The sequence below is a fragment of the Benincasa hispida genome, chromosome 11 (assembly GCF_027475165.1).
Source record: "Benincasa hispida cultivar pf3 chromosome 11, pf3_genome.v1.1, whole genome shotgun sequence".
Taxonomy (NCBI): Eukaryota; Viridiplantae; Streptophyta; class Magnoliopsida; order Cucurbitales; family Cucurbitaceae; genus Benincasa; species Benincasa hispida.
This window is the reverse complement of record NC_143488.1, coordinates 50,045,380-50,059,232: the sequence shown is the minus strand read 5'-3', so window position 1 is coordinate 50,059,232 and position 13,853 is coordinate 50,045,380. Positions and strand designations below refer to the sequence as shown.

General features: G+C 36.9%; 1 pseudogene; it reads right to left on the bottom strand.

The window, feature by feature from the left end:
• Positions 1-7,180: 7,180 nt before the first annotated feature.
• On the bottom strand, positions 7,181-13,853 carry LOC150032708 (uncharacterized; annotated as a pseudogene).

Below are 13,853 nucleotides of genomic sequence, written 5' to 3'. Positions count from 1 at the left end.
TAGGTAACTTAATCTTAATCTTGAGCTAACTATGAACTCCTGTTCACTCAGAATTATCTTTAGATCTGCATAGGTGAGGGCAGCTCATCATCGCTGGCCTAATAAGCCTCCCATTTCAGGGATAAGATCGGGTGGATAGTTAGAAACATAGGGTGCAAGACGGAATTCACTCTTACCTGTTATAGGAATAGTAGATAGATTGTTCCATTTAGTACTGAATCTAAGTCTTGAACAAGGGGCCCCACCCTCTCCTTGGCCCAAGAGGGATTCAGTTTATAGGTTAGACCTTAAACCAATTGTTCATTGGAGGATCAGTGGAACTTAAGGAATAAGATGTAGTCTCGGGGGTAAAACGGTTTTTATGACCCAGCCGAGATTACGAACAACCTGTGAAGGATTAGCTTACTAATCATGGTTATATCAAATGGACACAAATATATCTACAGTGAGGGGAGTGCAACTACGGGATTTTAGTGGAATGACCCTTTAGTTAACAAATGTTGATTAATTAGGTTAAAGAGTTTTACCGATTAATCTTGGATTGTTGGAGCCCATGATCTGTAGGTCCATTAGGTTCCCCTTACTAACTCATATGGAATAAACTTAGAACAGTATGATAGAATAATTCGAATTGTTTGAATTAGGTAAAGAGAGAGAAACCGACAAGTATATGTGATATAGTGGTCGGATTTTCAGTTTAGAGATACAACTTTAATATTTAAATGTGATTTAAATATCAAGAATATGAATACGTTCATATTTGGAAGCTCGGAAATAATGGAAATGGTCAAAGATGTAAAAAGTCAAAGAGTTGACTTTTGACTTTGAAAAGTCAAACTTTGACCGATCTTATATTCAAATGTAATTTGAATTTCGAGAAAATGAATGTGGATTCATGCTAGGGAGGTCAAAATTAGTCAACATGGAAAAAATCATAAAAAGTCAAAATGTTGACTTTTTGGTCAAAGTTTGACTTTGACCAAATGACTATTTTACCCTTTGACTAAAGTTATTGGGGAAATCCAAACTTTTGTTAGATAATTCCACTAACAAAATAGTGGGCTAGGTGTTGGCTTATAGTAGAGACATTAAGCCCACTTAGATAGTGGATTCTAGGTGTTGGGTTTTTATGGATTTGTTTCATGTAATTATTGCATGGCTTTTTTCTATAAATTGGGCTTTCAATTTTGGATTAAAGACTTTTGCCATTTTTTGCAAAAATTATTTTTCATAAATGAGCTGAAAAATTAAAAACCCAAAACCCAAAATTTATTCTTATTTTCCATCTCTTTTCTCTCTCTCGGTTTTCTTCATCCATCGGGTCCCACAACCCGGTTCTAAGTCCAGAGGATAGTAGGTCAACTCTAGTGGTGGTCCGAAAGAGTTCGGGTCGAGATTCAGCGAGGAAAAGCGGTTTTCAGGAGCTTCAAAGGTAAGTTATTTACTGTTTTTTTATTCCATTTGCATGCTAGTTTCCTTTTAATTGAAAGCAATTAGAGTGTAATTAGGTCCTAATTCCACTGCGTATGTCTCGTGTTCCATCATGTTCGTGCAGCCTCGTGCACCCATGCCTCCGTTGACCGTGCCAGCGTTCATTGGCAAGGAGAGGGTGTGGCCCCTTGTTCAAGACCTAGATTCAGTACTAAAGGGAACAACCTATCTACTATCCCTATAATGGGTAGGAGTGAATTCCGTCTTGTACCCTATGTTTCCAGCTATCTATCCAATCTTACCCCTGAAATGGGAGGCTTATTGGGCCAGCGATGATGAGCTGCCCTCACCTATGTAGATTTAAGGATAATTCTGAATGAACAGGAGTTCATAGTTAACTCAAGATTAAGATTAAGTTACCTAGGTCATCAATTAACGAAATAGTCAGTTTTATACATAAAACGGCATTTAGAACGTAAAAAGTGACTATTTCATGGTTCAGTCTTATGCAAACTCATTGCATAGGATGCCCCCACTCACATATCTCTATATGAACGATTCAGGATCACATTGTTTGTACTAACTACAAAGTGGGCCGCATCCATAGTGTCCCTAGAATAAGGCGCCCAATCTTATTCATATACTATAGATCATTTTGGCTATATGTTTAAACTTGATCCACATTTTATGTCACTACATAAAGTTCAAACTACATTAAATAGCCTCAGGACCTTAGTTTATTGGATCCAAGATTACAATTTCAATAACAACTTTATCGAAAAATAAAACAGAATATGTTTATTAATTTACAAACTACGAGTTTTAGGACATAAAATCCAATAAACTCTCACTTGGACTAAAACTCCTAATGGAATATCACAATGTTGAATTTAAGTGAGAAACATATGAGTACAATAAACATATGAATACAATAAACTAGGGCATATACCCAAAAGTTCTCCCACTTGTCCTAGTTTACAAACTTCGTAGACCTAGACTCTGTAGGTGACCTTCAAACACTTTAGCCGTGTGGGCCTTTGTAAAAGAATCAGCAATATTTTGCTCAAAAGATATCTGGGTTACTACAACGTCTCCACGATGTACAATCTCCCAGATCAGATGATATTTGTGCTCAATATGCTTGCCACGCTTGTAGCTTCTTGGTTCTCTTGAATTTGCAACTGCACCACTATTATCATAATATAGGGTGATAGGCAGATGCATATTTGGAACGACTTCCAAATCTGTCAAGAATTTCCTCAACCATACTGCTTCCTTTGCTGCTTCACAAACAACTACGTATTCAGCTTCCATTGTGGAGTCCAAAATACAGTTTTGCTTCACATTTCTCCACACTACTACTCCTCCATTCAGAATGAACACTGATCCCGATGTACATTTTCTTGCATCTTTATCGGTTTGAAAATCAGAGTCAGTGTATCTAGTAAGGATCAAATCCTTAGTACTATATACGAGCATGTAGTTCCTCGTTCTCCTAAGATACTTGAGGATATTTATAACGGCAGTCCAATGATCATATCCAGGATTGGACTGATACCTACTGACTATCCCTACTGTGTAGCATATGTCAGGTCTAATACATAATATTGCATACATCAGGCTCCCTACTATGGAAGCATAGGGAATGCGTCTCATATCCTCAATCTCTTGAGGTGTCTTAAGACATTGATCCTTTGACAAATGAATTCCATGTTTGTAAGGTAACAGACATCTTTTGGAATTCTGCATCTTATACCTAGACAACATTTTGTCTATATAATTTACTTGAGACATGGCTAGTGTTCTGTTCTTGTGGTTCCGAATAATCTGAATCTCGAGAACGTACTGTTCATTTCCTAAATCTTTCATTTAGAACTGTGTTGCTAGCCATTTCTTGATGTCAGTTAGGTAACCTACTTCATTCCCAATGAGTAGAATATCGTCAACATATAAAACTAAGAACGCTATAGTAGAATTAACGATCTTCTTGTAAACACAAGGATCGTCAACATTCTGTTCAAAGCCATAAGATTTGATCGCAGTATCAAATCTTATATTCCAAGATCTAGAAGCTTGTTTCAACCCATAAATGGATTTTTGAAGCTTACAAACCTTTTGTTCTTGACCCTATGCAATAAACCCCTCTAGTTGAGCCATATAGATACTCTCCTCAAGATCACCATTTAGAAAGACTGTCTTCACATCCATCTACCTAATTTCACAGTCATAAAAGGTGGCAATGGATAAGAGTATTCTTATCGACTTTAACATGGAAACGGGAGAGAAAGTTTCTTCATAGTCCACTCCCTCTCTCTAGGTATAACCCTTTGCCACAAGTCGAGCATTAAAAGTCTGTACTTTACTGGCTTGGTCTCGTTTTCTTTTGTAGATCCACTTACAACCAATTGGTTTTACACCATCTAGTTGATCTACAAGTTTCCAGACAGAATTGAAGTACATAGACTTCATTTCGAGCTCCATGGCTTTGACCCACTAATCATAGTCCACATCTTTCATCGCCTATTTATAGGTCGATGGATCTTCTATGCCGTCATCAGGTATGACGATTTGTGTTTTTGTTAAACCCAAGTAACGGTCAGGCTAGTGTGACTGACCAGATGTACTAGTTTTATCTACTACTTTAGTAGATGAACTAGCTCTATCTGTAGCGTTTTTGGAAATTTCATTCAATACTAGTCTACTGCGAGGTTGATGACTTCTTATGTGGTCTTCCTCTAAGAATGTGGCATTTTTCGATACAAATACCTTATTCTCTTAAGGATCATAAAATAGACCACCTTTTGTTTCTTTTGGATAACCTACAAATAGGCATAGTTTTGAATGACGTTCCAATTTTTTAGGATTTTGCACCAACACGTGCGTCGAACGCCCTTTCCATAGCTCATAAGATCTTTATGAAACACTTTTAGAGGGAACGTTATTCAAAATATAGATAGCAGTCTCTAATGCATGTCCTAAAAAAGAATCGGGTAACTTAGCAAAGCTCATCATTTAAGCGAACCATGTCCAACAAGGTTCTGTTTCTTCTTTCAGATACACCGTTCTGTTGAGGCATATTAGGTGCAGAGAATTATGACTTGATTCCGTGTTCTATCATATAGTCCTGGAATCTTAAGTCCATGTACTCCCCACCTCAATCTGATCGTAGTGTCTTAATTGTATTATCTAACTGGTTCTCAACCTCAACCTTATATTCTTTGAACTTTTCAAAAGAATCAGACTTGTGATGCATTAGGTAAATATGACCATACCTTGAATAATCATCAATAAAACTGATGAAATATTCATACCCACCTTGAGCTTTGACATTCATCGGTCCACAAAGGTCCGAATGTACGAGCTCTAAGGGTATTGTGGCTCTGAGACCTTTTCCAGTAAAAGATCTCTTAGTCATTTTTCCTTCAAGACAAGACTCACATGGAGGTAAAGAATTGTTTTCTAACTGATTTAGGAGTCCATTCTTAACCAATCTCTCAATCCTTTTGAGATTTATGTGGCCAAGTCTTAAGTGCCATAGATAGGCATTAGAAGAAACTTTTTGTCTTTTATTCTGAGTTTCAACTGTTCTAAACATCTCAGTATTTAAGACAAATTTTGCTTTAGTTGGTCTTAATTTATATAAGTTGTTTTCAAGTATAGCAGAACAAATTTGAATACCTTTTCTGAAAATGAACGCTTAATTAACTTCAAAAGACATTTTATACATTTGTTCCAATATACATGTGATAGATATCAAATTCCGTCTCATTTTAAGAGCATACAAAACATCTTTAAGTATGATATATCTATCATTGAAAAACAACTTCAAGTCTCCCACTGCTTCGGCCGAGACAACCTCTCATGTTTCAACCTTGAGGATGATCTCGCCTTTTTTAAGATTTTTCCAGGAACTAGTTTTCTGAAAAGAGAAGAAAATATGATTAGTGGCTCCTGAATCCAATATCTAGGTTGAGGTATCATCCTCCACTAAACATGTCTCAGCAACTAGTAAATCATATTTACCTTGTGCTTCTTTCGAGGCAGGGGCCTGAGGACATTCATCAGTTAAGACAAATCTCAGGTCATCTATTACTAGTATTGAATTCAGATTTGTTTTCCATGTTGACTAGTTGTCACCGTTAAGTTTCTCGGAAGCTAAGAGTTGATCTAAAGAGCTAGTCATGTTGAAAAGAAAAATAGATCCTTTTTAGTAAAAAACATTAATCTTTTAAATCCAATCAAGTTTAGCAAAAAAAACTAATAATGTACCCTTCATCATTATATTTTGCAACGATATTTCAATGGTTTAGAATAACCTTCACCGAGGGGTGATTGACTATTCCTCCGTTGAACCAAGACTATCTTGACTAGATACTATCACCAGAATAACTCTTATTCCTATAGTAACTCAGTTATCGCTAATTTGGTCAAGAATTTACTAACACTTAGTAATTCTCGTAAGTGTGACCCTCCATTTTCAGACCTCAAAGTTTGGAATCATTATGCTCCGAAGTTGGAAAGACAAGAATGAAAATGGACCTGAGAGACGCTATCAATTTCTAGAGTTCGCGAAGTTCTGAATCCTATAATACAACCCTCCGATTGGTAAGGTCGCTCCAGGGCAGACATGTAGGCGCATTATAGGAATCTCACAATGCGACCTAATAGAAGAGACTGTAGGATGTGTTGACACACTTCCTTCTCCCACTTACTATGAACAACTTCCCCTATTCACCTTGGTATTGACTCATGCAAACACTCTCCGAATGGAGTCCGCTCCCAGGGCGGCCCAAAGCCAAGCATGAATCTTACGGTGTAAACTCTTAGGGACGCTAGAGCTAAAAGTACATTACTTCTCTCCAGTTGAACTGTTCTAGATGGTTAGGGTATAAAATACTTAGCGATACATTTCGGCTAACTAAACATATCCTAAGTCTAGGTGATGCATCCGAGTATAACTTTTATACTGGATTTTTAACCTACGCTGTCTAGGTGATAAATAAATTTTATTACCTCACCGCATGCTCATAAAACCGGTTTAACTTAACTCAAACACCGGCTCGATCTCCAGGTAGTAGGTGTTCCGTGAACCGTCAACTTAAAAACCATAAACCTTAGTCTTCTTATCTGACTTTTTGTCAAGATCTTGCCAGAAGAGTTTTCTTGTAACTTCGGTTTTACAATATATCGACCTATTTTCTATGAAAATTGGGATTGCTCGATGGTTAACCCTAAATGAGCATGCATCTTATCTTTGTTATAGAATTTAGAAGTCTAGGTTATTTTATAACAATTATAAAATAAATTATAACAATTATAACCTAAGCATTCATCTATAACATGCTTCCTTCAATCAAACATGCTTTAATATAACACTTATATTAAGACTAAGCATGCATAATATTTATTTTATAACACTTATAAGATATAACAAATGCATGTCACATGCTTTTCCTATGGTGGGGTTTTAAAACTATATGGTATACTATATGCACACATAATCATACAACATTATACATCACATGCATAATAGGTAAACAACACTAAAGTGGACCGATTTTGGCATTAAAAACAAACAAATAACTAATTTATTACACAAAAACAGCAATCAGCTTCCCAGAACCGGCTTCAAACACTTTGAACCATCTGAAACCGCTCAGAAACCACTCGAACCGGCCCAAATACACCAAAAACCAAGTTGAACCGGTAAAACCGGCTCAGCCAGGTCAAACAGACCGGTCCAGACCATCTAGATCGGTTGGTCAACGGGCGCTGGTGTAGTCAACGGAAGCGGACACGGGGCAGGTCGATAGAGGCGGAGTGGGCGTGCGGGCGCTAGCAAGCGGGCGACGAACCAGGTCGACGCACCGTGCACGTGTCGCGCGTCGGATCCAGGCAAGGCAGGCGTGCGAAGCAGACGTGCGTACAGGGCTTCTTCAAACCGAGTTGGACCGCTGCTCGGGTCAGGTCTGGGAGCTCTCTTCTCGGGTCTGGGAGCAGATTTGGGTCTATGATCCAAAATTCTCCAATTTTGCTTCTGTCCTGTCTTCCAGAATCAAGAAATTACAGCCTAATTTCAACTCTAATGACTCCAACAAATTTATAGACCCTTTTTCACACATTAATGCTCATAAACATGTGAGCAATTACAAATTTCCACAAGAAATTTAAAGAAAAACGATGTCAAAATCATAATAAATCCACTTTAGTCCATATTTCATTCAACCTTTGAATAGAAAGGAAAAAAAACACTCACCAAAAGCAATTGAGTGTAATTAAAGCATGCTCTGATACCACATGATGGAACATGAGACATATGCAATGGAATTAGGACCTAATTACACTCTAATTACTTTTAATTAAAAGGAAACTAACATGTAAATTGAATGAAAAAACAGTAAATAACTTACCTTTGAAGCTCCTGAAAACCGCTTTTCCTCGCTGAATCTCGACCTGATCTCTTTCGGACCACTACTAAAGTTGACCTACTATCCTCTGGACTCAGAATCGGTTTGTGGGACCCGATGGATGAAGAAAACCGAGAGAGAGAAAAAAGATGAAAAATAAGAATGCATTTTGGGTTTTTAATTTTTCAGCCCATTTATGAAAACTAATTTTTGCAAAAAATGGCAAAAGTCTTTAATCCAAAATTGAAAGCCCAATTAGAAAAAAGTCATGCAACAATTGCATGAAACAAATCCAGAAAAACTCAATACCTAAAATCCACTATCTAAGTGGGCTTAATGTCTCTACTATAAGCCAACATCTAGCCCACTATTTTGTTAGTGGAATTATTCAACAAAAGTTTGGATTTTTCCACTAACTTTAGTTAAAGGGCAAAATAGTCATTTGGTCAAAGTCAAACTTTGACCAAAAAGTCAACATTTTGACTTTTTATGATTTTTTTGTGTTGACTAATTTTAACCTCCCGAGCACGGATCCGCATTCATTTTCTCGAAATTCAAATCACATTTGAATATAAGGTTGATTAAAGTTTGACTTTTCAAAGTCAAAAGTCAACTGTATCTCTAAATTGAAAATCCGACCACTATATCACATATACTTGTCGGTTTCTCTCTCTTCACCTAATTCGAATAATTCGAATTATTCTATCACACTGTTCTAAGTTTATTCCATATGAGCTAGTAGGGGAACCTAATGGACCTATAGATCATGGGCTCCAACAATCCGAGATTAACCGATAAAACTCTTTCACCTAATTAATCAACATTTGTTAACCAACAGGTCATTCCACTAAAGTCCCGTAGTTGCACTCCCCTCACTATAGATATATTTGTGTCCATTTGATATAACCATGATTAGTAAGCTAATCCTTCACAGGTTGTTCATAATCTCGGCTGGGTCATAAAAACCGTTTTACCCCCGAGACTACATCTTATTCCTTAAGTTCCACTGATCCTCTAATGAACAATTGGTTTACGATCTAACCTATAAACTGAATCCCTCTCGGGCTAAGGAGAGGGTGGGGTCCCTTGTTCAAGACCTGAATTCAGTACTAAATGGAACAACCTATCTACTATCCCTACAACGGATAGGAGTGAATTCGGTCTTACACCTTATGTTCCCAACTATCCATCCGATCTTACCCCTGAAATGGGAAGCTTATTGGGCCAGCGATGATGAGCTGCCCTCACCTATGCATGATAGCTTTAAGATGATGATGGATGACTATGGTCTTCCTCAACCAAAACTCCGAATGCCCTTAGTGGGATCTTTCTCTAGATGGAATTCAAGAAAGACTGAGTGCTTATTGTTTTGGTATATCGGGGACCATAGCCTTACGGTCTCTTTATATACTAGTTCAATTAGGGTTCCCATTAAACCTTAATTAATTAGGAATGAGCTTCTACCCATTAAGTCCATACTCAATTAGGAATCTAGGGCCTTAATTAATTAGATCACATAATAGGGCCCAATCTACTAAAATAACCCAATATGATAAATTATTAATCCACATACATAGCCCATACTTTAACTAAACATATTATTATTTAAATATGTCTAACAATCTCCCACTTGGACTATGTCTATGTACCTAATATATTAAATCACATAAATCATAAGCGCGCATAAACAGGTTATTTCAATAATAGAATTCTCCTTTAGTTCAATCGGGTCTATCTCCTGTATTAGCATGGAATCAAGGCGGCTTTCGTCATTACCCTTGTAACTAAACCTTCCTTAATCACCAATTCCAATACATTCAATGACATAGATCAAGTATAGATAGATAACATGGAAACTACATGCAAAGTGATCTGGATCATGCCTATTTCCAACTGGTCCAAATTCCTTAATGAGATCATTCTAAAAAAAACTTTATGCTAAACTGCATGCATGATAAACAAGTTCAGATAATAAAACATAAACCATCAACTTTATTTTATATAGAAAATAAACAAAATAAGGTCAAAGAACATCCTCAATAACAAACTCCTACTAAGCCATGGAATCAGAAAAGTGACTAACATCCATGTGAGCAACATGCTCATGAAAAACTTTAGGTGGTAAACCTTTAGTTAATGGATCTGCCACCATAGAGTTTGTTCCTATGTGTTCTATCGAAATTTGACCATTCTGAACTCTTTCTTTAACAACCAGAAACTTCACATCTACGTGCTTTGACTTCGTAGTGCTTCTGTTGTTATTGGAATACATCACAGTCGATTTATTGTCACAAAATAATTTTAGTAGTCTTTCTATGCTAATCACTATCCGCAGCCTAGTGACAAAATTTCGCAACCATATTCCATGATTGGATGTCTCATAACATGCTATAAACTCTGCAGCCATGATAGAAGAAGCCATAAGTGTTTGTTTAACACTTTTCCAGGATACAGCTCCTCCAGCCAACATGAAGATGTAGCCTGAAGTGGATCGCAAAGTGTCTTGACATCCAGCATAATCAGAATCAGAATACCCAATGATCTCCAAAACTTCTGATCTTCAATAAGTGAGCATATAATCTTTTGTTCTTTGTAAATACCTCATAACCCGTTTGGCTGCTTTCCAATGATCCATCCCCGGGTTACTCAAATATCTGCTTAACACTCCAACTATGAACGCAATATCTTGACGCGTACATACTTGAGCATACATTAGACTTCCAATGGCCGATGCATAGGGAACCTTCTACATCTCTTTAGTCTCGAGTGTGGTCTTGGGGCATTGACCTAAATGAAATTTATCACCTTTAGCGATTAGGGTATCTCCCGACGCACAGTCTTTCATGCTAAATCTACTCAAGATCTTTTCAATGTAGTTCTTTTGTGACAATCTCAAAATACCTTGAGAACGATCTCGCAGTATTTCAATTCCTAATACAAGAGAAGCATCGCCAAGATACTTCATCTCAAAATTTCTTTTGAGAAATCTCTTAGTGTCATGCAATAAACCTACATCATTACTAGCTATGAGTCTGTCATCAACACATAACACCAGAAAGATTGGTTTACTCCCACTGAACTTGTGATATACACAATCTTCCACAATGTTCACCTCAAAACCAAATGAGGTTATCACTTCATGGAATTTGTGATACCATTGATGAGAGGCTTTCTTGAGACCGTAGATGGATTTCTTTAATTTGCCCACCATAGACTTTGAATTATTAGACACAAAGTTTTCTGGTTGCACCATATAAATCATCTCATCAATGTTCCCATTGAGAAACGCAGTTTTTACATCTATCTGGTGTAGCTCTAAATCAAAGTGAGCTTCCAGTGCCATGATTACCCTAAAAAGAGTCTTTTGATGAAACCGGAGAGAAAGTCTCTTTGTAATCAATGCCTTTCTTTTGAGTAAAACCCTTTGTAACAAGACGAGCCTTATATCTTTCGATATTGCCATGTGAATCCCTTTTGGTTTTAAATATCCATTTACAACCTATGAGTTTCACTTCTGATGGCAGTTCGACAAGTTCCCAAACGTCATTGTCTTTCATGGATTTTATTTCCTCTTCCATAGCACTTATCCACTTTTGAGAGTTAGAACTTTGTAAAGCTTGTTGGAGGTTGATTTGATCATCTTCCATTACGCCCACATCATCCTGATGTTCTTGAAGAAACACAATATAATCATTTGGAATTGCACTTCTTCACTCTCTAGTAGATCTTCTTAGTGGCACTTCTTGAGGTTGTTGAGTGAACTTCAGGTTCAACAACGGAGAATTCAATATTGTCTTGTTCTATAATTGGTTTAATAATGAAGTTAGGAATTGGAGCCTGAACAATATTTATAATCACATGAGGAAAAGAAACCAATTCCTCTTCTAAGACAACTTTCCTTATGTTATCTTCCCCCTCCAAACTCAACATCCTCAAAAAATCTAACATTTCCTGTCTCAAACAATGATCTAGAAGTGGGATCATAAAACTTGAAATCCCGAGAGTACTCAGAATATCTAACAAAATAGCAGCTAATAGTTCTTGAGTCCAATTTTCTTTCATTAGGCCTATAAGGCCTAGCCTAAGCTAGATAACCCTATATGTGAAGATGCCTAATACTAGGCTTCTTTCCTGTCCACAACTCATAAGAGGTTTTGGCTATTGCTTTACTAGGTGCCTCACCCCAAAGGGATTCTGGTAGAGAATAATGACTAATCATACTTCTTACCATATCCTTAAGTGTTCTATTTCGCCTTTCCACTAACCATTCATGTTGGGTTTGCCCGACATAGTGTATTGCGGGACGATTCCACATTCCTCTAAGTATTTGGCAAAGGGCCTTGGACGTTGTTCACCTGATCCATCATATCTACCTTAATATTTACCACCACGATCAGATTTGACAGCCATAATTTTCTTTCCAAGTTGAAGTTCAAATCCAGCTTTGAAAGATTTGAAAACGTCCAAGGATTGAGACTTCTCATGAATTAAATATTGGTACCCATATCTTGAATAGTCGTCTATGAACGTAATAAAATATTGTTGTCCATTCCAAGAGGTCGTAGGGAATGGACCACAAATGTCTGTATGTATTAGTTCTAAGACGTCTGAGCATCTGTTGACACCTAATTTTCTTATGTTTGTCTGTTTTCCCTTAATACATTCCACACAAACGTTGAAGTTACTTAAATTAAGGGAATCAAGAATTCCATTTAACACAAGTCTCTGAATTCTCTGTTTAGAGATGTGACCAAAACGCTTGTGCCATAACATAGCAGAATTCTCATTTAATTTACGCTTTGTACCACATGAATTAGATAACAGGATCTTGTTAAATGAAGCAAAAGAATCAAGCATATATAGATTATCAATTAAAGAACTGGTACCAATAAGCTTAGAATCTTGAAAAAGACTAACTTTATTATTTCCAAAAGAACAAGAAAAACCAAATTTATCCAAACTGGAAATAGAAACTAAATTCCATCTAAATGACGGTACAACAAAAGTCTCATTCAGATCCAAATAACAACTAGTTTTTAAATGTAATCTAAAATTTCCAATAGCTTTAACTGGAACTGCTTTGTCATCACCCACATAGATGAATCTTTCAGCATCACTTGGCGGCCGGCTCCACAGACAACCCTGCATTGATATACTTATGTGAGTAGTAGCACCAGAATCTACCCACCAAGTATCTGTAGGTACAGAAGCTAAATTAACTTCAGAACAAACCAAAGTAAGAAGTTTACCCTTCTTTATACGCCACTTGGCGTACTTGGGTCAATCTTTCTTGAAGTGACCTTTCTTTTTGCAGAAAAAACAAGGATTTTCAGTAGCTTGTTTCTTGTTTTTAGTCTGTTGAATTGTCCCTTCTGCAGCATCCACAATTCTCCTTTTCTTCTTATTACGAGAGCCTATTGCTAAATGAGTACTTTTTGTCCTTTCTCTTTTAATCCTATATTCTTCTTGAACACATTGTGAGATAAGCTCATTAATACTCCATTTATCTTTCTGAGTATTATAGCTTATTTTAAACTGAGTGAATTGTGCAGAAAGAGAGATAAGTACCAGATGCACGAGTAAATTTTCATTTATCTCGATATCAAGTGCCTTTAATTTACTTGCGAGATTGGAAATTTCCATAATGTACTCCCTTATGTTTCCATTGCCCTTATACCTCATAGAATTTAAAGAAGTCAAAAGACTACTTGCTTCCCCTTTCTCATTTTTAGCAAAATATTTCTCAATTTGAGCAAGGAACTTATTGGCATTTTCACTTTCTGTGATAGAGCCCCGAAAAGACTCCGAAATGTAGTGTCTAATGATCATTAAACACATGCGATATGCCCGTTCCCACTTCTCTATATTAGCCGTATTTGGCTGTTCCTTAGTAGAAGTAGGTTTATCGATCCTTAATGCAAGGTCCAAATCCATGCACACAAGAAGTATGTCTAGGCTTTCTTTCCAAATCTTGAAGTTCGATTCATTCAACTTAGGGATTGAACTTAGATTTCC